At 41.0% G+C, this 27,213-nt stretch overlaps 1 long non-coding RNA gene across 4 annotated transcripts in view; it reads right to left on the bottom strand.

The window, feature by feature from the left end:
- Positions 1 to 24,362, bottom strand: part of LOC308472695 — a 43,664-nt gene extending 19,302 nt beyond the window's left edge. For 3 of the 4 annotated variants that reach the window (XR_013983637.1, XR_013983638.1, XR_013983639.1), the window contains exon 1: positions 24,269 to 24,362. This is a non-coding gene — a long non-coding RNA (uncharacterized lncRNA). Of the gene's footprint in view, positions 1 to 4,931; positions 5,036 to 24,268 lie in introns of all 4 variants that reach the window. The other variant, XR_013983636.1, reaches the window with a different exon arrangement.
- Positions 24,363 to 27,213: the final 2,851 nt, after the last annotated feature.

Here is a 27,213-nt window from a genome sequence, read left to right as displayed (position 1 = left end):
CTTCCATTAAAATCTCTCTCCCAAATTGCTATATACAGTTGGACACCTGTGGTTCACACGCTGCTGCATTAAATATTGAATCCTGAGTGAAAATAGCGCTTTGTCAGCCAAAGGTACTCACAAGAATTCCCCAAAAGGCTTAACAACACACTGGCTAATGGGAGATTAATCTTTTAGAACTAGAAGTTGACATATGCAGTCAGCATGTAGCATGCTGTATAGGCCTAAGAGCATGGTGAAGCGAGGATTTCTGCAGAGCTTTGCACATTTTTTAAAAAGAGCTGTTTCTTTCATGGGGCAACTCTCCAGCTTGGCCGTCAAATAAGCCAATGAAATATAATACAGTTGACCTCTCAGAGCAAATTAATTGTTGATCGCCCCCTGTACAACAAAGTCTGAAAATGCCAGTGTTGGATGCTGTAGTTAAAGGGTGCTTTGGGTAAATTATGTAAAGGGCTGAAATTCAAAGCTGTATTTACCATATGGCTCTTATTTCTTCCAATATTTAAAGAGATCTCTTTCAGTGGGGTCCTTACCAGATTTATTAACAAATTGAAGGGTTTATCTGCAATATAGACAGAAACTAACTGTCGTTCTTTTAAATAAGTAATTCCTGCAGTTCTGTGAGGAAAGGAATCTCTAACAAACAGTTTTCAGCACCCTGATTCAGAGCCAAGCTAAACAGTGATTAGCTACCCACTTTTAGGTAAAAATAAATAAATAAATGTTTTAGTATTTTAACTTTTATATGCTTTAAAGTAGGGTTGTAATTTTTTTCTTGATTTAATTTTTTTCTTGTTTGTAAACCACATTGAGGTATTTTGGTTTTCCCCCCCAATCAAGCGGTGCATACATTTTTTGAAAAAAGAAGGAGGGGTTCCGTTTACACTAATTGCCAGCATGGAGGGCCCAATCCAGACTGACGCTAGCTGGGAAGGGGGGCTGTCAAGAGACTTTAACCCTTGGTCACCTGCCAGATGAGCGTACACACACACACACACACACACACACACACACACCTGCATTCTAGGGGGGAAAGCCTCCATTGAAGTTAATGCAACCTTCCTCCCAATTCAACTTGCAGGTGTGGGAGGCCTGATCTGGATCCAGTGAGGGTCAAAGTGTGAAAGCCTCCTATTACCACCACCAGTGGGTCCCAATACAGGCTAAGACCCCACACTGTCAGTCTGTGGAGAAGGGAAAATGCCTGCTCTTAAAGGCACAGTTACTTAATGTCTGGTCCTCAGATGGATGCCATGACAGTTAAACTGCCTCAAAACTGATGCAGATTTGTGGTGTACATATACCCTTGAAGAATCCCACCACTTCCTTTTGTTTTCTTTTTGCATCCAATCTGGAAAAAAAAAAAAACCTCACCGTGTTGCGAAGCTCTGTCCCAGAAAGTTGAGGTTACACAAGGACTCACACCCAATATCACTCTAAGGGAGTAAGCAGGTTCAGTTTGATTTCCCTGGTGAGAGGCTGGATCAAAATAGCAGTACAAATAAATGCAACAACATCTTGTCGATATTAGCCATTCTTGTAGAGAAATCTGAAAGGGAGGCAGTTAACAAATCCCATAAAATAAACTTCCAGTTAGGCCCTGCTGGGCTGGATTCTGAGGTACATCTGCTCCCAGATAACTGTATTCCCAACTCTGGATCCGTCGGCTAACTGACCTAAGCAGGATGTTTAAGGACTGTGTGGAAATGAACTTTAACCAAAAGTATGTTTTATGGAGATTGAGTAAAGAATAAGAGCTTTTGGAGTGACGCAGCAATAAAAACAGTTGCCATCTTGCCAGGCTTTGTCAAAGGATTTACAACCGGGAGGAGGAATGGATTTGTTTTTGGACTGCATTTCTGGGGAACCTCCTCAGAGGTTGGATAAAGGCGACAGACTTGTAAAAATTAACGACGGTTAGACTGTTTTTATTTATGGAAGTGATGATATACGGAAACCATCTGAATATGATTCTTGGATGAATAAAAATATCCACACAGGATTACAACTTGTTTTAAGCCGCTTTGGAGAGCATCAGAAGTCACAAAGAGAAAGGAAAAATATATGAGAATAACAAGAGGAGATGTGGAAAACAACAAGAAAGGAGTGGACAGTATTGTGAACATCATATGGACAGATTTGTGGACATTAAACCAGTAGTAAGAAGATGATTGGATCCCCTTCGGAACTTGAAATATGGGTACCCCCAACAAAAATTTAAAATTCGGCTTTGTAATTTGGAATTTATGTAATTTGGTTTGATTTGATGTGATTGGTTGGTTAATAAAAAATATTTTTTTAAAAAATCCCATAAAATAAACTTCCAGTTAGGCCCTGCTGGGCTGGATTCTGAGGTACATCTGCTCCCAGATAACTGTATTCCCAACTCTTCCATATAGTGTAATGTCAGACTGCCCAGCCACCTAGTGGAGAAATGTTAGGTTCCAGTTACTTTGCAGCAAGTTTTTAAACTGAGGGTTACAGCTTCCTTTTTCAAACAAGGGTTGATGACAGGCAAATCTATCCTGCTTCTAACTGGCCTTCAATCCATGCAGAAAAACCTCAATCCAGATCCCAGCCTCTCTTTACAGCTCTCTTCTTGGATGCTTCTGTCACGTTCATGCCAAACTCCTGATCTCTTCCGTATACTTGGCAGGTATCTCTAAGAAGGGTGGATATTTGTTGGCAAACCTATTTAGTCTAAAACACTGAGGAACCACTGAAATAATACTAATTCTTCTCCTATCGTATTTCCCAGACACAGCTTCCAGGAGTATTTCCAGGAGTATTTCCCATGCAACATGACTTACTTCCCAATGAACCTTGACTCCCAGAGTGTGCAGCACATGTGTTTCATGGGTGGAAAAACATGTGAGCATCTCACACACACATAGTAAAATTGTGTCTAAGTAAGAACAACATGAACACTGCCTGCTGAATATAAGGATATGCTCAAATGGCAGTTTCTCACTGTAGGCTCTCATTGTAATGCTTGGCACTACTACACTGAAAGTGGAGGAAGCATCCCAGTAATGGCAGGTATGTCTCTTTCAGTGGGCCTCCCTCTTTGGACCCCAAAATCTGCAAAGCCAATGCGAGTCCCACGATGACCCACATCTGTGATATGGGCTGGCCTGAATGGGGGACAGGGGAAAGGGCTTGGTTCCTGCCACCATTGCCATTTAGATTAGATTCTTCTCTGACCCAGGAGGGTGATCAACTGCTGTATAGGTCAGAGAGCAAGATTTCCTCCAGAACAAGATTGCTGTCCAAGCAGATTATGCAGTGCTGAGATGTTGCATCAACAATGGGGCATCAGCAGGGCATATATCCAGGGCATGTATGGGCTGTAGTTTCTTGCTGTTGAAGAGGGATCAGGGGAAGTAGGCCTTGAAATTCCAAAAAGCCTTCAGGTGTGGACCTCTGCTCAGACCCACACACTGCTGCCCGTGCTTCTGGTGACAATTTTGTAGAAGAACAACTTGGGACAAGTCAGGATGTAATTGGTAGCCCTGAATCTCTCACTCTTCCAAGTGATGCACTTCTATGAGTGGTGATCTCAGGAAGTTTCTCCATTTCCAGTGACTCCCCTTGACCCTCAGTCTCACTAACACTAGCAATGGGGGTCTTCCGCCTCTGATGAAGTCTCCCGACTCTGGCTCTTGTCCTGGTAAATGAAGCTGCTTGGTGCATCTGCTCCACTCTTGGATTGTTACAAGGATACAATCTAACCGGATAACTTGCCTTTGGCAGTTCAACAACAATATTCTCTGCCCCTTTCTTCCAAAAGACTTCACTGTATCAACTAGCCTACTTTGTACTTTGTACTATTATAATTGAAGTTGTCATGAGTCATTTCCAATGGCCTTTGTTTAGTTTTTCTGAGGAACTAGGAGTGATGGTTTGCTATCCATAGAAGGTTAAAAAATGTACTTCAATAGCTGGTTGGTTCTTGTTAACTGGTTCTTGGCATCTCTCATCGCTGATTAATGATGCTAAGAACAAAGTAATCAGAGGAGCCAAGAGTAACGCAACTGTGAACAAATGAAGTAGGCCAGAAAATGTTTCAGATTCTAAGGACTTCTATTTGCTTTTTTCCTTCATTGTCATAATCAGCCAACTTCTTGTGTGATGTATACAAATAATGAGTTTCCTTTGATATAAACAAAGTCTGATGTAAACAAAAACCAAATTAAAAAGAGCTTAGCCAAAATGAGGAGGATGAGTTGTGATACAGATAAAGACGTTCATACACTAAAAATGAAAGTTGTTATTTCTGTAAACATGGAGCTTGGTGAATGAATTACGGACATGAAAAGAGATGTTATGGAAAGGAAACTTTAAATCTGTGATTCCAAGGACAAGCATTTGTGTCCTAAAGCTGTCAGGGAAAGAAAGATGTGCCCTGGATTTTCTGAAGAATTAGCAGGGACTCTTTATTAGGGAATGCTGACTGCCATGAAGCGGCCTATATTAACAGATTACTAAATAAAAGCAAGCTGTGCTCTATTTCTATACAAATGTAAATTTCTCTGGAAATACAGCTCTCTAATTTGAAAGTCCTTCCTCTAATCCCTGATGGGCGAGAATTCCCTGTATATATCGGCTGGTGACAAAAATGTGCTCTGTGTGTCTCCGAAGGAATTTAATATATTTTTATGTGAGGTATTCTAGCAGGAGGCCATGGAAACAACTTAGGCGCTAAATGCAAGGCTATATACTCCATGTAACAGCTTGCCATGGTGCAGGATGCTGTGTCCACCCAACGCTTATGTGGACTGAGACAACTAAGGACCTTCTTATTCCTGACCAGATGGTCTGAAGGAGAACGGAGCTAAGATGGGAATTTACACATCAACAAAAAAGAGAATTAGAGGAGACATATAAATATACTATATGCAAATCTTTATTTACTGTAATTACTTCACCTCACTGAAGGCTGTTCCTAGATGATGTGTGTGGCTGTTCAGTCTGCAGTCTTCCCATAGGATCTTTGGCTGCATTCCTCTACCCACTCCTGAGAGTTCTAGTGCTGCAGAAGAGAGAGAAGTGTATCTCCACTATGCATAGACCTCCCCAAAGCTTCATTTAAAATAGGGGAGAGAGAGAGAGAGAGAGAGAGAGAGAGAACACCAACCCTCTCCCACCATCTTTCACCTTCTCGGTAGTGGCACCCACCCTGTGGAACGCCCTTCCACCAGATGTCAAAGAGAAAGACATCTGAAGGCAGCCCTGTTTAGGGAAGCTTTTAATGTTTAATGTTTAATTAGAGTATTGTATTTTAATATTCTGTTGGAAGCCGCCCAGAGTGGCTGGGGAAACCCAGCCAGATGGGTGGGGTATAAATAGTAAATTGTTGTTGGTGGTGGTGGTGCTGCTGCTGCTTGCAGAGAAAGTGCCTCACCACTTTGGTTATTTTAATTCTCTTTTTGTTTATTTTTCAACTCCATGAAGTTCTAGTTTTAAATGTAGTAACAATGCACACCCATCAAGGAAATGTGGTCAGGTTCTCTCTATATCCTAGTCAATCCCTCAGTAATGTTTTGCAGTAAAGCCGAGAGAGTCATTTCCAGTTGCATTTGCAATATGAAGGTTTGCTGGCCCCATAAGCACAATTCCTCACTATATGAGAATTCCTTCTCATCCCTTTCCTATTGCTTGGCTCTGAGAATATATTATTTTTTTCATCTTTTTCTGGGTTTTATAGCATATGCTGAACCCAAATTCTGTCCTTCCTTGCTGTCCACATGCACAAATGATGAAAGATGTCAGGTTTTCTTCTGTTTCCCCCCTTTTCCTTTTCCTAACATTCTTGATGTGTGAGATATTAGGTGTACCCAATTCTTTTCCAAGAGAATCAAGGCCCCTCCAGGTGTCCTTTTTATTGTGCATTCATGATAATTTGTGGTCATCAGGTCGTTATACGCAGTCCACTTCTGATAATGTTTGTGCTTGCAAAAGTTTTGTTGTGATTGTAATGTTCCAGATTACTTTTTGTCCTGCTTTTGTGATGGCCCTCCCAGTGGCAACAATGCATTAACATTAAGGAAGCATCACATTCAGGAAACAACTAATGGCATGGAAGTGGAATGACGTGCGGATGGTCCACTATATATCTGCCACAAATGCACTAATATCGCGTCATTGACATGTTGCAGAACACAACCACAAAAATTTAAAGAACTCACAACTTTAATTCTAGGACAGAATAATCATCAATCCTGCTTTTGCAGAATAGGAAGTGAGGCTAAGACTGTGTACTCATTACTGGTTTAAAACACAGTGAGCTCATTATTTTTATCAATTTGGATTGAAGCTGTTTTATGAGAAAGAGCATCAAAGAGCAATATTTCTCAAAGAACAACAGGACTGGGACAGGCTGGATATGAATCGTGGCTAATTTATGTACATCGCTTCCCAAACCAGCAGTGGGAGGGCAGTGGTTGCAGTGTAAATAGGAGTGCATATGCAGTCTATGAAGAGGTAGTGCATTGCCTAGGGTTATCCATGGATCAAATTTAGAACTATTCACTCTAAGTCCTAAATGACAACTACCAAACGAATGGGTTTCATGGAGAATTGATATTGGATCACATATTGATCCCACTTGGACTACATTTATATGTTAAGGAGGAAGGAAAAAAGAAAATAATGGAAAGTAATTTAATTAATGACCACTCCACTTAACTGCTCAGAAATGCACAGAAATACTGCACCCTTTGTATCACTTGATGCAAAAAGAAAAAAGTAACAGTTTGGTTTATTCAAACTTTTAAATCCCTGCTTGCATCATTTATTTGTAAGTGCTGAATAAGGACCTAAATCCACCAATATTAACAAGGGACAAGCAAACATTATTCTGACATATTGGCTGTGTAATGTCATCCGCCCAGCAAGACCATACATTTTTTAAAGATGCCTGTAATCTCTAATGTGTTAATGTATTATTTGCTTTGGTGTCTACCCAAATCCCATTATGGAGGTTTTAATATGTTCATTCACTGCTAATTACTCCCAGTAGTGCCTGATAACAAAATGGAACCACTATTTCCCTTCACGATACTTGAATAAGTAAAATAAATATTACTGTACATTTAAATGGATCTGTGGAAATATTTATGAACTGTGCACAGACATATTCAGTCGCAGGTTATTTTAGACTGTAATCCTGATCACGACTCAACCCTCTCTCAATTCTCCTCCTGTTATTCTTTGTTCTTGTTCCAATGGGAACATTAGAGGTTATACTAGAATTGAACACAAGCTTCTACCCAGTGTTTGCAATAAGAACACCAGGCATATTCTCATTCATTCTCTCTCTCTCTCTCTCTCTCTCTCTCTCTCTCTCTCTCTCTCTCTCCATACCCTCATGCACTACAACAAAGGCTATGTACACATCATATATTTAAAGCATACAACTTGCCCCAAATAATTTTGGGAGCTGTAGTTTACCCGTCACAGTTACAATTCCCAGAACCCTTAAACCCCTTAACAAATTACAGTCCCCAGATTTGGGGGAAGTCATGTGCTTGAAATGTATGGTGCATAGGCAGCCATAGTTTCAGGCCAAATGGATACCTATTGGAAAAGGCAGGTACATTATGCAAATGTATATCCCCAAGGAACGAGAGAACAGGGGGAAAGTCCAGCTTCCTTTTTTAGAGTAAAAAAAACCCCAGACAAACCCTACATCAACCTTTTCCATCCCGGTGCTGTCCAGATATTTGGGGCCACAACTCCCATCTGAACTTTAGTCCAGGGCATGCCCTACATAATCACCTTACCTCTTGCTCTGGAGATACATTTGGAGAAGTGGAGAAGGCCAAAGGCAGGAACAAAGAACATGTAATTTATGCTACAACGAAGGCATGCTTTCCCTTCCACCTTCTGCCTGTGTTTTGTTGCTGCAGGAAGAAAAATTGTATTCCCAGCAGTTCTGGGGTTGGTCAGAGGATAGTGTTATACAGTATAAGCTATATGAAAAAGGGAAATTCTTTTGTGGAAGCTGTACTGTGCAAGAAAAGAATTCCAATCTTGGCTGCTGCGCTTATGTGAACTGTTTAGTCAGGCTAGGAGGGAGTTAAACACCTGTGTACCACTGGGATCCAGTTGTGAGGATTACAGCTGCCAAGAAAGGAAGAGAATCTTCATCAAAAGCAGCTTGCTTGGGCAAGCATCACTTATTGACATAAGTAAAGACCTGCTGAATCAGGCCAAGGCCTATCTATTCTCCAGCAATCTGTTTTCACAGTGGCCAACCAATTCCCATGGGAAGCCCATAAGCTAGGCATCAGGGAGAAAGCACTCTCCACAGCTGAGATTCACAGCAACTGGTATTCAGGGAAATACTGTCCCCAACAGTGGAGACTGATCATTGGCATATTGGCTAGCAGTCATTGGTAGCCTTATCTTGCATATAACTTGTATGGCTGCTTGTGAATTACAAATAATTATTTCCTAGTTAGTACTTCGGAATAATTTAACTGTATTTTGTTCCTGTGGAGCCCAACACCCATCTTTCCCCTTATTAGGGGTGAGAGCACAGCCCATACAGCAGTACATACACCCCATTGTGTCATCAGAGGACAATCTATGAAACATTACTGTACTTATGGATTTATGAATAAGTGTGAATACGTCGTATAACCTTCTCTCCTAACTCAATTGCTTTAGACTGGGAAGATTTTTTGTTGTTACTGCATTACACTGAGGGAAACACATGGACATGCAGGCTTTAAACAAATAACTTTTTACATTTTTCTCAAAGCTGGATCTCTCTGGAATATCTCTTGTGTAACTATTTCATGAAAGCAGTTTTATGACTGTTTATAAATAATAGATTCTGAATAAAACTATCTGTTCCCTGATGAAAAGAAAAGAATGGGAAAAATTAAATAAGGAGTGCATTCCTAGCATATATCAATATTATTTATTAGAAGACCTTTCAAAAAGTTTTCCCAGTTTGTCTGAATGAGGACAGAAAGCTTTAAATCTGTGATGTAAGAAGTGTGTATTTTAATGATATTATCTCTAAAGTGATTAGCAAGTTTATGGGATAGGAAATATGAGGAAAGTTCCTTGGTTTTTGAGTATAAATCACATTTAGCACTTACTCCTCTGTACCCTGGCGCTAGAACTGAACAAGATTGTCCTATTTAATATGTCCGATAAATCTACACTGGAACAGTTATACAATCTTGAATCTATATTCTGATTTGTTAGCTTTTTGTGCTGGGGGTGAAATCAATATTGAAAACACGTCGCTGCATTTTGTTGGCACTCTGGTATTTTTCCAAGCAATTTTAAACAATAAAAAGGAACCAACAGTTAATTTGAAAACTGAATGTATAGAGTGTGATTTGTACTGACAAAATAATGACCTTATAGACTGGAAGACTATGTACAGTAATGGAAAAGACCACAAACTTATCCATATGATTGTGCAGAGAACCCTAATACAGAGCTGGTTTTGTCTTTCTGATAAACACCTCAGTGTATGTTCATCCACAGAACTAGCAGGCCCTCCTGTTGTTTCTTTTTGTGCATCCTTGGCTGAGCACATCCCATATGCAATATCCATCCTGCCAGTATAGTGGTAGCATATCTCTGACTCCAATGTAATTGACATATGAGATTGCTCTACTAATTGCCTAACCAAAAAGATAATAGAGAGAGCTGCCTTGGAAAGTATAATGATGGGGAGTGTATATGTGTTTCGGGGGGGTGTCAATATTAACCACCACATGTATGTCACAAAGTAAACTTGATAAGCAGATTTGTATTTAAATTAAGAACAAGGCAAAGAGAAAGGATTTCTCTTAGCAACAGAGCAAATATGAAGCATTGGAAAAAATATTCCTTCGGTCCAAAAGAAACATATTTTAAATAAAAGCAATGCAATTTTGACAACCACCATCAAATACCACAGGGTTAAATGATCCTGAAGCTAAAGTTCACCTGGAAGCAATATGAACGGCCTCACCCTTTGCCAAATTCAATTTTGCTGCTTCAGAAACCTGCTGGCCAGCCAACTGCACATTTCTCAACAACACTGCAACGGTACCTAAGGGATACATTTCAAATAGCAAGCTGAGTGTTTTTGGCACTCTGCTGAGAACTTGCATTGTGCAGGCAAATCGCTATCCAAGAGGCAGCAGGCAGGATCAAGAGGCACAATTAAAAAGAAATAGGCAGGCACCTGAGAAAAAGTGCTGAAGGCCACAACCTGGCTGTATCCCAGCAAACAGAAAAAAACTGGAACTGTATCTGCAAAAAAGAATGGTAAGTGCTTATTGCAAAGCGGCAAGAAAATATGCCTTGTATTGTGCTTATCACTAGCCATTGGTATCTTTTAGAAAGTAATCTGTGATGACCAGTTGAAGAAAAGCATGTCCACATGGTGGTAAGTTATGGGGCCATAAAGACTTATTTTAGGCCTTCTGGTACCTGCAGACCATATGGGAACGATACAGCAGCTAACTGGTCTCTTGCTGGTCCAACAGACCTAGTTCCAGGTGGTAGGGTATCCTAGACACAATTTGGAGAAGCAGAACCCTTTGGCTATAGACAATAAACACTAATTAAGGACCTAACTGAACATTACATTAGCGCTGTGATTAGCCATCACATCAAAAGTTTTTTAAAATAAAATACCGGGCCAGAGTGAAATGGGAAGGCATAGCTATCGGCACTGCAACACATGAGTCTCTCCTCCCCCCCACCACCCGCATGCTATATGATCACAGATGGCAAGAGAAGATGTAAAGTGTCCTTTCCAGGGCACTTTGGGCCCAGTGGCTACTGTGGCAACGATCACCAGTAAATGCACTTGGCATTTTATTTTTTGAAGCCTATGATGTGATTGCTGATCATATTGTTAATGTAACATGATCAACACACTTTGCGTAGAAGTCCATGTCTCTCAGAGTGCCTTGTTTTGTCTAGGAAAATGTATACGATCAGGATGGCTAAACTATGGCTGCAAGGGTTTTTAAAAAAAATAAAATTGAGAATGATTTAGTTAAAATAATATCTGTTAATAATACCTTTTGAAAGAATTTTTTCTCCAGACATTTCAGTGAAATAGGCATTTCTCTGTTACCTGTCTGAATGAAAGAAAGGACCGAGATGCAATGTTAAATGTGACTTTGTGTAGAATGTGCATTAGAAATTTTAATTTAAAAGCAAATAATATCTGCTGGGGGTGGGGTGTATCTAGGGCTGCCATATGTCCGGAATTTCAACAACCTTTGTGTCTGGATTTTCACTTTTTAAAATATGGCAACCCATGTGTATCAATACTTATCAGGATAGCAGCAGGCATCACTAGGGTACTTCTCCAATGCAAATAATTTTTGTAAACCACTTTGAGGTGTGTTTCCTTTGTTTATTACTCAAGTGGTACATAAAATTTGCAAAATAAATAAAATAATAAATAGCAGATTTTGAGAAATGGGAAGGATCATGGCTCAGTTTTCATGCTTTTCATGCAAAAAGATCCCAGGTTTCATCTCTGGTGTCTGCAAGTACAACTGAGAAAGACTCCCTACGTATTACCTTGAAAGAAGAGCCTCTGTCAGCGTCAACAGTACTAAACTAGAGGGACAAATTGTGAGAATGTTCATGGAGGCAGGAGAGGCTATATTGTTTATTAATATCCTTCCTAACTTGCACTAGCAAGTTCTATAACTTAGCAGAGTTTAACATTCCACTTTTAAACGCACAGCAGGTAGCTGGTTGCAGGCTTGTTTAAGCCTCTCAATATTAGATTCCTGTGAGTTCCCTTAGGTAAAGGTAAAGGGACCCCTGACCATTAGGTCCAGTCGTGACCAACTCGGGTTGCAGCGCTCATCTCGCTTTATTGGCCGAGGGAAACAGCGTACAGCGTACATGTGGCCAGCAGGACTAAGCCGCTTCTGGCGAACCAGAGCAGCGCACGGAAACGCCGTTTACCTTCCCGCCGGAGCAGTACCTATTTATCTACTTGCACTCTGACGTGCTTTCGAACTGCTAGGTTGGCAGGAGCAGGGACTGACCAATGGGAGCTCACCCCGTCGCGGGGATTCGAATCGCCGACCTTCTGATCGGCAAGTCCTAGGCTCTGTGGTTTAACGCACAGCGCCACCCACGTCCCTGGGAGTTCCCTTATATCCCTCTTAAAAGAATAAACACACCACAAACTTGTGTAAAGTATACTGTATAAAAGAAGTTTACTCACATCATCAGTTCACAGTTGGATTCCTGAAGGCAGACTTAGTTACAAAGTATATACATGCGGATCTATCCCATACGGAGAGTCAAAAAGTCAGAAAGAGAGAGATGGCTCCTTGCCCTGTCCTTTTGTGTTATCTAGACAGGTAAGGTCATGCCCACATCTAGTCACATGCAAAAGAAGTACGTCCCAGCCAGGAGGAAACAGGAAGTTTTTGACTGGCTGGACCAAACAGTCTCTCGCATGTCCACTCTAGGAAAATAAGGAATGTTGTATTTGACTGCTACTTATGTATCACATCCCACACAAATGGTATGACTCGGTACAAGGAAGCTTCCTAGGTTCCTATGATTTTCCTCAGAACTGAAGCAGGAAAAGAAAGGGTTAAATTCCTCTCTTGGTCTGCTGTGATTCCCTGGCCCCTGCCAGCAGATGCACTTTTGCACTGGATCTACACATTCTGTAGAAGGCAACCAGCGTCTAGTTGGGTCCAAATATTCAAATATTCTATTTCAGGCAAGCTATTGTGGCTTTAAGGACGAAGGAAGGAAGGAAGGAAGAAAGGAAGGAAGGAAGGAAGGAAGGAGAAGTTCTACAATGATGCTGTTATGCATCATTTCTCTCAGCAGGCTTGGAATAGCAGAGTGGGGAGCTGCCAAGGTGCAGGAAAATCCAAACTGTCCAACAACAATGAACGTTGGAACGTTCATTTTCCAACAAAAATGGTGCTCACAAAATTGTCTAGTGGTACTTCCCACAGTATAACTATTTGATTAATTATCCAGTTATCAGGTTTGGACCACAGGGACTGACTTATCTATCAGGTGGTTACACGAACACAGGTAAATGGCATCTGTACTCATCCACAGAGTTCCAGATAATAACTGGGATGTCAGAAAACAGAGGTTTTGTTCCACTTACCGTATTTCTCGCCCTATAGGATGCACTTTTTCCCCTCCAAAAATGAAGGGGAAATGTGTGTGCGTCCTATGGGGCGAATGCAGGCTTTTGCTGAAGCCTGGAGAGCGAGGGGGGTCGGTGCGCACCAACCCCTCTCGCTTCAGGAAGCTATCCGCTAGCCGTGGGAGACGCAGCTCTCCCACGCTAGTGGAGAGCTTGCCTGCACCCAGAAGCTTGGGGCGCGCTGAGCTCAGCACACCCCAAGCTTCGGGCTCCGCTAGCCGTGGGAGAGCCGCGCGAAGTCGGCTCTCCCACGGCTAACAGATGGCAGCCTGTTCTGGGCGCTGGGGTCGGGGGAAGCTCGGGCTTCCCCCGCCCCAGCCCCGCACCTAGGGGGGGGAATAATTTTTTTTCTTTATTTCCCCCCAAAAAAACTAGGTGTGTCCTATGGGCCGGTGCGTCCTATGGGGCAAAAAATACGGTATGTTTCTGAGTGAGTGTGCTCATGCGTTAAAAGTCTTTAGATTTGGGAACACTCTGAAATTTGAATAATTTCTCCCTTTCAATAAAAACCTTTCCACATTCCTGCCAAAGAAGGGAGTCTTCTTTAGAACATAAAGTATCCTTGGCTTGACTGTGATATTGATGACAGCTGACCTCTCCATACATGAGCAGGGGAGTTTGTTTCATTGCCTGGAATCTTCCCACTTATTTTGAAGTTTGTATGTTTTATGTCAGTACTGTAGGAGCTTATTTGAATAGCCTAGATAATCAAAGCCAGTCTTTGATCACTGGAAGGACCACATTGTGGTTTGTTGGGTCTAATATTAATGAGTAATTAGAATAAAAGCATACTGACTTTTTAAATGTAATAATAATAGGCTACAATTTTACCTAGGTCAAAAGTAAGTTATCTTGTTAACATCTTTATTTGTGTAGATCCCTGACCAAATGTGTGTTAAATTTCTTTACCAGCTAATCTAAATGACCTCAAAGTAGTTTCATGACAGCTATCCAGTTAATGATGAGCAGCATTATATAATAACAATCTTATTTATTGGGGAAGCCAGGGAGATACATTTTAATAAGAAATTTATAAAATACAGTGTCATTTGCAAAAGATTATATGGGTATATAGAAAGAACCTAAAGAAAGCACCATGTAGATCTGGAAAGCTGGGATTTTCATGTAACCAATATTATTATTATTTATTTAATCCCATTTATTAATCGCTTCCTGTGATACATCTTAAAGTGAATTAACATGCAGCTCTATTTCTCCATAACATTTGAATCACAAATGATTATGCATGATCTGGACCATCATGTGGATGCAGTGATGGACTGGATGAGTGCCAATCAACTGAGTTGGAACCGTGGCAATAGGGAGGCACTATGTGATAAGTAACAGGAGGGAATTTCAGAGGGTAGGTGCAGCCAGACCACTTAAATTCAAATGGAAAGGCAGTCCTGTTGTATTGTTTCATTGATTCAATTTATATTTTGGTTGCATCAGTTTTGAACTTTCACTTTTCTAGCAATTTTTTATTTTATTTTATTTTATTTTATTTTATTTTATTTTATTTTATGTATGTATGTACCCTCCTAACTTGACACTGAATTCATTCTCACATGAGCCCACATAAAGTTAGCATTTTCCTACCTCTGCAATATTTTATTTTGTTTTTCCCCACATATAATAAACATAATTTAAAATAGCTGCTCCTGTTGTTTATTGCAGATTTTGTCATGTCAACTGTGAGTTGGCTTTCAAAAGTCGGCTATATATATCCACACTCTACCGATTAACTAATAATACTGTGAAAGGGGCAAACCTGTACACACTTGCAGTACAAGTGTGTGTATACAAGTGTCTGCTCAAAAGCAAGTCCACTGCATTGAGTAGGACTTAAGCTGTATGTATAGTATGTCTCAGTGGGCAAAATGGCCTTCATTGGCGTGCATAGCAGCAGACTACAAAAATAAATTTAAAAAATGAAAGACCATTGTTGACAACATAAGATGGCATTTAGCTAGACCTATTGAAAGTAATAGACCTAACCTAACTATGTTCATTAGTTTCAGTGGGGATACTCTGAGTAAAACTTAGTTGGACACCACCCAATGAGTCCATTTTCAGAGCAGTAATTTGTCCACCCAATCAGTAAGATTCAAAATGTTCATTATCTATAAACCAGAAGTACTCAGCAGTTATAGTTACAGGGCAACCCTATGCCTGTTTACTAAGAAGAAAGTCCCACTGACTTCAGGTACAGTAAATGTTTACAGTGGCACCTCGGGTTACAGATGCTTCAGGTTACAGACACTTCAGGTTACAGACTCCGCTAACTCAGAAATAGTACCTCAGGTTAAGAACTTTTCTTCAGGATGAGAACAGAAACCGTGTGGCGGCAGCAGGAGGCCCCATTAGCTAAAGTGGTACCTCAGGTTAAGAACAGTTTCAGGTTAAGAACGGACCTCTGGAACAAATTAAGTTCTTAACCAGAGGTACTACTGTATAAGGAATGCAGCCCTAATCTCATTGCAGTCAAGAAAACTTTAAGGACTCTTATCAAGGTCACACATCAATTCAGCATGAAGAGTGTATTCCAGAAATATTGATATTGGTTTATGAAGGCAGTCCTTCTCAAAAGACTCATGGCCTGCTTAGGCACCAGCTAGTATTGAAGATGAAACTAAGGAGACATTGATCTTTCCACCCATTTTTAAGATTTTAAAAGATCTTTGGTGTCTTCATAAGCTGAGGAATTGATTTCCCTACTATTTTCATGAGACATGCAGGAAGATGGAGCCATTAGCTTTGCGCATTAGAAGGGGAGTTCAATCAATATAACTGGGCGATATGAGTGGAAAGAGGAGACTTCCTAGTGAGAAAGACAATGCTGGTTTAAGAAAGGGATTGCCTGTAAAAGAGCTGAGAAATTGTTTTCAATTCTTAAATGGGAGTGAATGTTTGCCTAAGTCTCTGATAACCATCGAACCATAATAAACTCGAAAGATAGACTCCATACAGTTGCTAAGACACAGTCAGGTTTATTATGTTTAATGCTTCCATTTCATGTCTCTCTCTAGTTTTTCAAGTAATAAGCGTTACTTTCCATTTATTTCACATGCAGTTACTAAAGCAACGCCAGCAAACTGCCTTTGTTAAAAAAATTAGAAATATGGGAAAGAAACACTGTATTTTAAACAAAGATTGAACTTCAGGCCTTTAGGCCTGGCCTTTCGTAGAACCAGAAAAGTGCTAATGAACTGGGCATTGACAACTGGCACATTTGGCAAGCTGAAAAATGGAGCAGTGGCCTGCATATAGAAAGAATTACACTGGGTTTCAAGCTGCATTACGTCCTTTACTGTGCCTACATTTCTCTCTTCCTTTGAAAAAACATTGGTACTTTCCTGTGCTTCTATAAATACGAGTTTTAGAAATGTGTATGTTTTTTGCAACTGCTGAGAGCTGCAGCTGCAGGTAATTATTAAACGCAATCCCTTCCCACTTAATTTATATGTCCTTAATCGGGCCATATGTTTCATTGAATCAACTCCTAGAGAACATATCTATAATAATAAAAGGGTAATGACTCCTACTTCACTGGAAAAGACGGCGCAAAAGGGAGGGAGATTATTTATCTCTATGTATAGATGTTAAGAACGTGTGTGTGTGTGTGAGAGAGAGAGAGAGAGAGAGAGAGAGAGAGAGAGAGAGAGGGAAATTGAATTATTGCTTGTAGATGCTATTTAACTGTGCCTCAAACGTGTTTCTTTCACATTATTCTCTAAAGCATTGGTTCCCAATTAGCTAAGTACTATGTACTTTCAAAAGCCAAGACATGGACCCCCTACTTTTGAGAATATTTATAGCTCTATGGTAGTATTTGTTATCCAAATGGTGCAGGTAGTCTGCGTAACACCAACTGGGAACTACTGCTCTAAACCAATGACAGTAGTTAAAGCTTAAAACTGAGTCTGGACATTTTTGTGGCAATGTGAAGCGATCCCTAGCCCTTTCTGCTTGTATGTGCCCATAACATTACACACAAGGTTACACAGCTAAGCTGCGGCTCCATGACTGCCCTACTGGTTAAATCTAGGATTGCTACGTGTGTGTGTGTGTGTGTGTGTGTGTGTGGCAGACCTCTTGTGCTACCACCCCGGCCTATGAAAAATGAGTTGGGAACTATAGATAAGTAGGTTAAGTGCCTTGCAGCAAGGCAACAATCCAACATAGAGTTAAGCATTATGTACCCCACTGAAACCAAAGGTGTTAAAAGTCTATCTAATTCTGTCTTGGAATATGGCAAGTGCCCACAACAAACCCACAGCTAGATATGTTGTGGTGTGTTCAGAGAGCCTAGGCTAAACTGTGGGTAGCTATCCAGTGTCCATGTGGAATAGCAAAAGCCCGGCTGTAAGAAGTCTATTACAGTTAATCCTTTGCACTAGGAAGTGGAGACCCTCAGGCCCCTCTTTGGTCCATAATCCCTCACCAGGCTACACCAGTTTGCCCTATACCCTCACTGAGTGCTTTTGATTGGCTGGAAGGTGTCCCTGACCTGTTGCTTGCCTGTGTAGAATATTGCTTGCCTGTTTTCCCTTAACTGCGGAAAAAAGAGCTAGAGATGTCCTTAAAGATATCTGAAAGTTCAAGGAAGAAACCTGGAACAGTCCATGAAACACTCTTCAGCAAGTGCAATCTAGAACATTGTTAAATGCTAAGGCCCTATTGATGTCAAAGGGAGGTAGACATCCGTACCATCTCCAGCAACCTGTTCAATGGATTATGTGATTCACCACCACTAATGATTTGGGTAAGGGTGCACAGTTGCTTAAACAAAAGTTCTATGGCTAATAATGTAAATAATGGGAATTTATGGGACACGAGGGTGTCCCATCAATCAGAGTAATAGCATGTTGCACCACACTCTGCAGGCAAGCCCTTTCAAATGAAAATACACTCAGCAGGGTTTTGTTTGATAAGGGTCATAAATATAGGAATGCTGTTATCTTAAAACTTTATAGAAACATTTCCTGTGCTAAAAAATAACAATGCATGTGTCCAATGGAATAAAATTATTCTCAATTCTCTGTTTTCATAAAATGTAGAGAATTTCAAAACCTTGTTGTATTTGGGTATTTGTGGGGGGGCAATGCTGAATCTTCGTTCACTTTAAATCCTTTAAACAACTTGAAGTATGTACTGAGTTTCAAAAATTAACTCTCCAAAAGTCATGGATGTCAAATTAAAGATCAAGGTTAATGTCAGATTTTGCCATTTCTGCCAAAGTCAGAAGGGTCTGGAGAAAAAGAAATGATTAACTAGATCTGCTGTGTTAACACTCTCAGAAGTATCCCCTGAATAAAGTCCTTGAAACTCTAAGGAAACCATTGAAAATTAATTGCCTCATTCTTTTTAGTTTGGTATAAAATGTGGATTCATGAAACACTATCCAGACATGCCTTTCCCTTGTCTCCCACTAGAGAATGATGCCTAACAGTGATAGGTATATTTGAAAAATGAAATAGCTTCTAGCAAATTAGCCCTTGACCTACCAAAAGTTCATATGAGTGCCTCCATACTCTACTAAAAGAACATTAGGTCATCCTTATCTAATGTGTAAAAATGAGAGCAGGGAGAAGCTAGAGCTGGGGTTTTTCTTCCCAGTTTTCTACCCAACTCTTTTGTAGTTTTATCCACACCCAAACAAAAACACACAGGCCTTTGTGACACACACAGTAGTGTGCCACAGATGCATATTGATTATTAACCGCAAAAATTATTTACCACTATTTACCATGTCCTAGTAAGAATAGAATGTAATTATATAGGGCTCGTCATTTTCTAAAGGTAAAACAATACATATTTCTAACTCATGTGTTATAGTACAGTCCTGTTTCTAGCATTTGTTAAGCCTCAGACTTCTGTATACAAAATGTGGAGGTATGTGAACTTGTGCTCTTCATGTTATGCCTAATTTCCTGTGATATGGAACTGTCACAAGTCACTTTGACAGCCTGGAGCCTGACCTCAAATAGCGCATAATGAAAGGGTGCTCAGCTCCGAAGCTTACATTACTACATAGCTAGAGAACCTATCATTTAAGCATTCAGAGATGTTAGCCAGCACCCACTTGGCACATCTCTGCCTAATATACTGTAATAATAAAGAATAATCCAGCCCTTCTACATGAAAGAAAATGGACTGGTGAGCAAATTGCTGGGCTTTGTCTGCAAAGCATCCCTGGAAGGGGCTTAAATTTAACTGAAATCACCGAGCATGTGCTCTCAAATGCTGCTCTCACTAGCAACAAACATCTCTGGGATTAAGTGCTTTGTGCAGTCTGGAAGCCACTATATGACTAAAGCCAGATAGAGGATGCTATCATATGCAAACTTACTTGGGAGCAAGTCCCATTGAACGTAAGAGGACTCAGCTTCAGTGTGAACATGTGTAGGACTGGCTGCATAGGCCAAACTTTATGATTCTTTCAGTAAACAAGATGTGTAGTTTATAGGCAATTCATGCTGCTTTTTAGTTGTGCTTCTAGATGCAGAGCCCATTGTGCAAAAAATTGTGCCATGTGTAGAACTCAGCACAAACCAGCCTCATGAAAACTGTTTAAAACAACAACAGTGGCTCATTCCACATGAGTCCATTGTACACAGGCCACGTTGCAAGTTTGGGATATGGCTACAGAGCTGCTGAAAGTCACCACCCATTGAATAGAAACTGAAGCTGCCATGAATTAAGCAGTTTGTGAGAACTGTCCACAAGTGCGAGCAGTTGCATGGCTATATGTACTGTACAATGGTCCTTCCTCCATGAGATGAAATCCAGGGCTTAATTAAATGTAATGTGGGGAGAAACATGATGATCATCCACAGTTTTCCCTTCTTTAAAAAAGCAGCTGTAGAGCACCTGAACTAGACAGGGTGCTGAGTGGAGGTGTCTATCTGCCCAGTCATGCCAGATAGTCTCCTCCAGCTTCTGCCTGTGGACTGATACTAGTGTTGCTCCATTGGTGCAGAGCTCTCTGTTCTGCCTACCAAATGGGTGGGTAGAAGTGTTCCCTGTGGGCAGCAGCTAGCAACAAATTCTGAAATAGGGCATTCATGTGACAGCACCAGGCCTGATTTGGGCTCAATTGCTGTGCATGCTGCAGGTTGTTCCTGGGTCACTCCCCTCTACTTTCCACCCTGGCTTGTATGCACAAAAAGGTGACAGATTTGGCAGTGGCCCTGTGGTTCTGTTAAGCCCTACTGGGCAGTGGCCAGATTTAGGATTGTACCCTGGCCTGCTGATAGAGAATACAAAAGAGCCAATGTGCATATCAGATTTTACTCATGATGGCAAAATCCTTATGAATGCATTTTTTGGTGCTTTAGTAGCTGTGTGAACTACCCTTTCTATGGTCAAACTTCCCATTCACTTCCTGTGGCTGTCGGTGCCTCTGTGAAAGATTTGCTCGTCTCACAAAAAGATGGAGTGAATCTTATTATTGGTACGTAATGATTTTCACAAGAAAGCTAATTTGCCACTGATTGCAATTGTTAAAATAGCCAGCGAGGAATACTGAATGACGATGTTTATATTGCAGCTTTAATATCAACCAACTGCCTATTCTTCATGGAAGTTCAGTATTTCTAATTACTTTTCAACAGGAGAGCGTTTTAGTATTTGCAAAAAGTAATAAACTGCAGGTTAATCTTGTGTGTTCATTACTTGTTGAAAGAAAGTCAATGGCATACAGCAGAGAATAGATCTAGATTTGGTATTCTCAGTGCATTTATAATCTGGTGTATTACTATTTACATTTTTTCCTCTTATATATAATCCTTTATTCTCACAGTACTGTGAGGTAAATTAGACTGAAATATAACAACTGTCCTTGATAATCCAGTAAAATGTATGGTTTACTGGATTTGAACCCATTTCTCACTAGTGTAAATCCAACACTCTTAACTGCGGTGTTCCTTAATTAATAATAAGCAGGCCAGAGAAGTTGAACAAGAAATAGATTTATTAAAGAACTACGTACAACAAGTCTTCTCTCCTTTAGCTGCTTTCTCTCTAGCTTCTAGCCTTACCTCCTGCTTGGGTCTAATCTCTTAAACTAGATGTGCGAGGTGCTCTTAAAGTTTAAGATGGAATTCTAAACACTGCGCTACTACAATTGTTACATCAGTGCAAGCATTTCAGTTTACCTGATGGAACAATCTCCTCTCTCGTCCCCTGCATCATATTCTGGGGGTTCTTCTCAACCCCCAACAACCAGTTTGAGGGTAGATAAAGGGGCATGTAGGCAGGATAAAGAGCAAGTTGCATTACACTAGGGGGACTAGTGTGGAAGCGCCCTAAAATAGTATATGACATACAGTGAGCCACTGAATGAAATAAGATGCTGGAGGAGATAGACCTCTCATCTCATCCAACAGGAGTCTTCCTACATTAGGCTGGGAAAAACAGAGCCAATAAATTTTCACCTGAGAGCTCGAAGGATTGTGGGCCTCCCACTTTATCACTGTATTTTGGAAAGCCTTGGTCTGGGTTCCCAGTAGAAATTGCTAGTAAGCGGTAGAGCAGATGCAACTGATTTTACTGTCTCTGAGAGCATGCATTGTCAGAGGAGTCTTTAAAGAACTGACACCTGCATGTAACGCTGACAAGTGTCTAATCCCATTGCCAGCTGCTTCCTATGACTGGCAGCGGAATATGCAGTGGTGATATTTCTTCCCTGCCTATGGCCTGCCAGAAAGAATTGGTCAAGGGGATGATCTTACACAGAGGAGCCAAAAAAGTACAACGCAAGGAATACTTTGCAGAAAGTCAATATAAAGTGCACATCTGTGCAAGATTACTTAGCAGGCCTAAGGCACTCAAATCTATACTCTGGCGTCAGCGCTGGGCATTTTAGTTGACAAGCCTTGCAATTTTCCAGACTCTTCTACCTTATAGCTGCTCATTAATTACCTTCATTTGTCAGCTGGCAGTGCAAACAGGGTACAAATGTTTAGTCTGCATCTTGGGTTAATATCTGGGAGCAGCAGCAGTGGATGGAAGGCTTCCAGAACTCTGCTACATAACTGCCTTCTGCTCAGATTGCTTAGCTCTGAAACCAAGCAGCCACCTCAACATGTTTTCCCTTCTTAATAACGTGCCAGCTGAACTTTCTTTGAAGTTGTTGCAATAGCATTCCTGTTGGCATTCATAAATAATATTTTAGAAAAACCACACCACCCCAACACTTTTATTACTAATGGAGTTTGTTTTGTTCACAAAGTCATTCTAGCACTCAGTTTGGGAGGAGTGTTGTGAGCTGGAGAGAGAGAGCTTCTTGGCAGATGAATACTCAAGGCCTTTCCCCAGTTCCACCTGAATTGCCAGTAGCAGTAGGGGAAGGCAGATTCTCTCTCCCCCTCCCCCAACTGCTTATTTGTAGCTGTTACAAACACATGCCTTTCCTGCCCTTCTTGGAAGGAATTCAGACTGAATCCAGTATTCATCCTCATAACCCTGTGAGGCATGCTAAGCGGAGCAACAGTAACCTATGCATGGTCACCAGAGAGATACTTCACACTGTATGAGACAACTGGGTTCCACCAGCTGCTCCCATGCCAAACACATTTGTCCCTAAATATGATTACAAGCATGCTGTGCATCACAACCAATTGTGGCTCTCCAGTGTCCTTTCCTGCCTTGCCCCTTGCCAAAAGTTTAGAGTTGGGCCTCCCTGTAACCCTTGTTTGTTTACATACAGTGGTACCTCGGTTTAAGAACAGTCCGGTTTAAGAACAATTTGGTTTACAAACCCCGCAAAACTGGAAATAGTGTCTTTGTTTGAGAACTTTACCTTAGTCTAACAATGGAATCCGAACGGTGGAAGGGAACCAGCGGCGGGAGGCCTCATTAGGGAAAGCACACCTCAGTTTAAGAATGGACTTCCGGAACGGATTAAGTTCGTAAACCAAGGTACCACTGTACTATGGAAAATGCCAGGTAAAGTGGGAGCAGAATTAGCTGGTGCTAGATACAATTCCATGATAAAGATCTAGGTAGGAAATACGTGAAACCAAACTAGATTTCTCTCATTATTTTGACTCTCAGACCCTTTGCTTGAAGGTACTCTCTGAAATCAGTACACTGCTTAAACATTTTCTCTCTTCCCCCCTGTTCTTCCAAAGTTTAATTAGGAATACTGATAACATTTAAATCAATGCTTCCTGTAATGGGAACTTCCTCATCTTTTATCTTGATCAGAACAAATACCCAGAATAACTCATGTCAGTGAAAAACAATAACAATTACATATGTTAAATGTAATGGGAGCACTTTCCATAATTAATTCACTAGTTAAGAATAGCCTATTTCACTCTAACACAAATTGGGACAGACAAAGGTTTGGCTCCATTTTCTCTGCAGTTCCTTACAATGAAAGTTTGCTTTCCCTCATTTCTTTGTCTAATATGAATAATGGTCTACAAGAGATGGCATATTTGTGGAACTCTATATTCCATAAACCTGGGAGGAAAGTGCTGAAAATCTATTATACTGTCACTCAGCACTATCACTAATGAATTCTGGCTCGTTCCCACTTCATTACTCAACTTACAGTGAATGAAGGTGTTTTTAAATTATTCAGTAATCTCTGCCCTGTTTTAAACAATGGCATATTAGGCAGCCCAATCCTACAGCCTGGTATGAAAGGGTCAGATAAGAATGAGCAAAAGGCGTTCTTCCTCAATGGCTCAAACAGGGTCAAATTCAGCAACCTGGCCTAGGAGAACCCCTCAGTTGTTCAGAACTGAAACCCTGTATTATCACTAGAAGGGGGGGAGAAATTTGTCAATTTATTTTCTCTTAATTTCTCATTTTTCTAAGATTAAATCCAGTTATCCACATTTCCACATCACTTGGCAATTAAAAAAAAATCTTATGAAAATTCATCTGCATTTCCCTGTGAATTTCTCTTAATGTAACACATTCGTATACAGGAAACTCCCAATTTAGACAGGCCTGACGTTCCGAGGCACCGCACGGTGTCAGCGAAATCACATATATTTGAAATACCATTAGAAAAAGCTTGCAAACAACCTTTAAACCTCTGGAAACCCTTTAAAAAAAACCAGCAGCACTTACCAATCACCAAACTCCGCCATAACCACTCCCTCCAAAACTCCCTGCTCAAATTCAACTCTCCACAGGCCTCAATGGTCGGTGCAAGGGCTCCTGGGATTGCATTTGCAAAGGCTCATGGGATTGCTCGGTGCTGTTTTCGTGCTGGTTTTGCTCTTTCTGGGCTCTTTTAGGGCTGTTTTAAAAGTCACTTCTGGCTTCTGCATGGTTGCATGTTGATTGGTCGTTTCCTGTATGCAGTTCTGCCTAATATACACATTTGTGCAAACCAATCTCCCCTTATGGAATACATTAGGGTTCCCATACAACTGGCATTTCATGGTAGCAGTGTCTGTGCAGAAATTGGTAAAATGCGACTTTCTCCATGTCCACACCCAAAAAAAGTTCAACAGCTTTCCTGTCTGGATTTTCGTAGTTTGAAAAATGGCAACCCTAATTTAGCAAGCCATTTAACTTACTATTAATTTCAGAATCTGCATTGTGAAGCAATGCAGCATCGCAACATACTAACCTCACACAGAGAGTTAAGGGAGGTTTGTGAAGACCTTAAAGCTTATCTGTTCCACGTGCCAGTTTAATGTCTCTTGATTAGAAAAGAAAGATCACCCAACAGCAAGCACTGCTAGCTTGGCTTAACCAGGCAGTAAATTTCATGGTGGTCTTGAGGCACCTGTTCACACTTAATTGAATTGCCCTTAATTTGACCTTCCCCTGACATCTGTTTTTGTGTAACAGCCAAGTAAAGTATGACACAGTTTCAAATAGACCAGTGTCTGGCACCTGTTATTTTATTATTTATCACTGAGATTGTGTCAGCGTTCACTTCCATGTGCTCACTGCTGTCCAAACATGGAAAGATAATCTGCTCTTTCCCCCAAAATATCTTTTTAAAAAGCTGAAATATAAATATATTGGAGTGCCTAGCAATAGTTTAAGAAAATAGTCACTTTCTCCAAGCTCAACACACTCACCCCATCTGAAGGGATTTAAAACCAAAAATATACGTGAACAGGATCACTGGCTAAGATCTTTACCTACAGGAAAAGGACTGCCTGCGCGCGCACACACACACACAGCTTCAGCAGTTTCTCTGTTTCTTGTCTTGCAAAATAGATTCAGGAATATTGCTGGAATAGGAAAAAGCAGAATCAAATAAAGTATCCAAAGCTTTATTAGGATAAGTGCTGAGGCAGAGCAAGAGACTGACATGAAGCAGGCAAGGAATTATAACAAGGAGCTAAGCTGTAGTAACTACAGGTGGGGCAATAGTGACCTTGCAGCTGTCAGACTTTAACTGCAAACCTTCTAAATAGCTGTGGCAAGTTAACTTTTTCTTTACACGTGGAGAACCAGCCCTTATTTGTGTGCCCAGGCAGAGACCCCCCAACCCCAGGCAACACCCGAGTGGAATAATGACTCGTGACATGGTATGGGATTAAAATTGGCCACAACTTTATTAAACCAAGGAAGACCTTGGCTTAGGCATTGGACGTTTATCCCTCCCAGTCCCTGGCTGGGGATCTGGGGCACATCAGGGTTAACCAATCTGTCTGGGGATTGGGCTGGCTCTGGAAGATGTATGTTTAAGCAGAGAGCCCCCCCCCCCATTTCACCGCAACACAGGGGAGTGCACTGACAACCTATCGGCGTATGGCCAATGACTCCCCTCAAAACAACCCCTTTAATGGGGAAGCTGTGTCACCACTTCACACACACCCATTTAGGGAAGATAGACTAAAGGATTCTGCCCAAGGCCTAAAACCGCCAAAGTTGTGACATTTTGCTACGGGGAAGGCGAAACCTGCCAATGCAGGGAAAATTTCTTCCCGGTCCTTTAACAGCAACCATCGCAAGACCGTAGCAGCGCCTGCATACCTGTAAAGAAGAAGTTAACCTGCAATAAAAGGCCTAAACTAAGGGAGGGTAGGGCAGGTGAAACTCTGGAGCCGACTGAGAGCTCCCAGGTAGACTCCACCCCCTTTTATGTTTAAAGAGCAGACCCTACCCTTACCTGGTCCGCTCCCCTGGCTCCGCCTCCCCAGTCATGATTGATTATTTAAACTGAGGTTTGGTGGGAACCTCAAGGTTCGCGACTTGGGAAGGTGGTCCTGGAGCACTCTGCCAGGAGTTACATAGGGTCAGGGGTGCTGTGTGCAGGCACACAAAGGACGCCCTCCATTTGATGTGGAGAGCAGTCATTACCGCAAATAACTGCTGCCACCAAATACCTATACAATACTGTTTACTAGCACCTTTAACTATAACTCAGTAGCTGTGGTATTTTATACATGGTACAAAACCAGCCAGACACACTTTTATAATTAAATAAAAGTAGCAATATATTTTTATTATTTATTATAAATATGTGATAAGGTAAATACTATACTTTAGTCAATTACTGTTTATTTAAGACTTATGTTTTACTGTGGTAAGCTTGCATTATCTTTAAATGACAGTTACAGAAGTTTACTTTTTTCAAAAAGTTATGGTTTTATTCTTTTTGTAAACTGTTTTGAGATTTTATTACAGACAAGTAGTGTATAAATCTTGTGAAATAAATAAAAGTAAGTAATAAACACATTTTAAAAGATGACCCCCCCCCAGTAGCTGAAAGAACTTGCACTGTGCTGTCTTTCTCCCCTACTGTTCAGAAACTGGGACAACTTGCCAAAGTGAATTAAATAAAGTAAGCGAATGACATCATCAAAGCTTTTAAGTTAAAACTCAGGTTTTCAAAGGAGTTAATTACTTTTTTAAAAAAAGGTTTAAGGGCTCACACCTGCCTGAAATGTGCCTGCTGACTTCTCTTTTTGGCCCAGTTTAAATGAGGCACTGGCAAAGTGCTTGCCCACGTAGGCAGATGTGGTCATGTTTAATGGCATTTGATCCTGTGCGCAGACCAACGTGAGCGTAGTGTCTGCATGCTGCCGCAGCATCTGCTGAGCCTG

The sequence above is a fragment of the Podarcis pityusensis genome, assembly GCF_964106645.2.
Source record: "Podarcis pityusensis genome assembly, chromosome: 3".
NCBI lineage: Eukaryota > Metazoa > Chordata > Lepidosauria > Squamata > Lacertidae > Podarcis > Podarcis pityusensis.
This window is presented reverse-complemented; position numbering and strand designations above follow the sequence as displayed.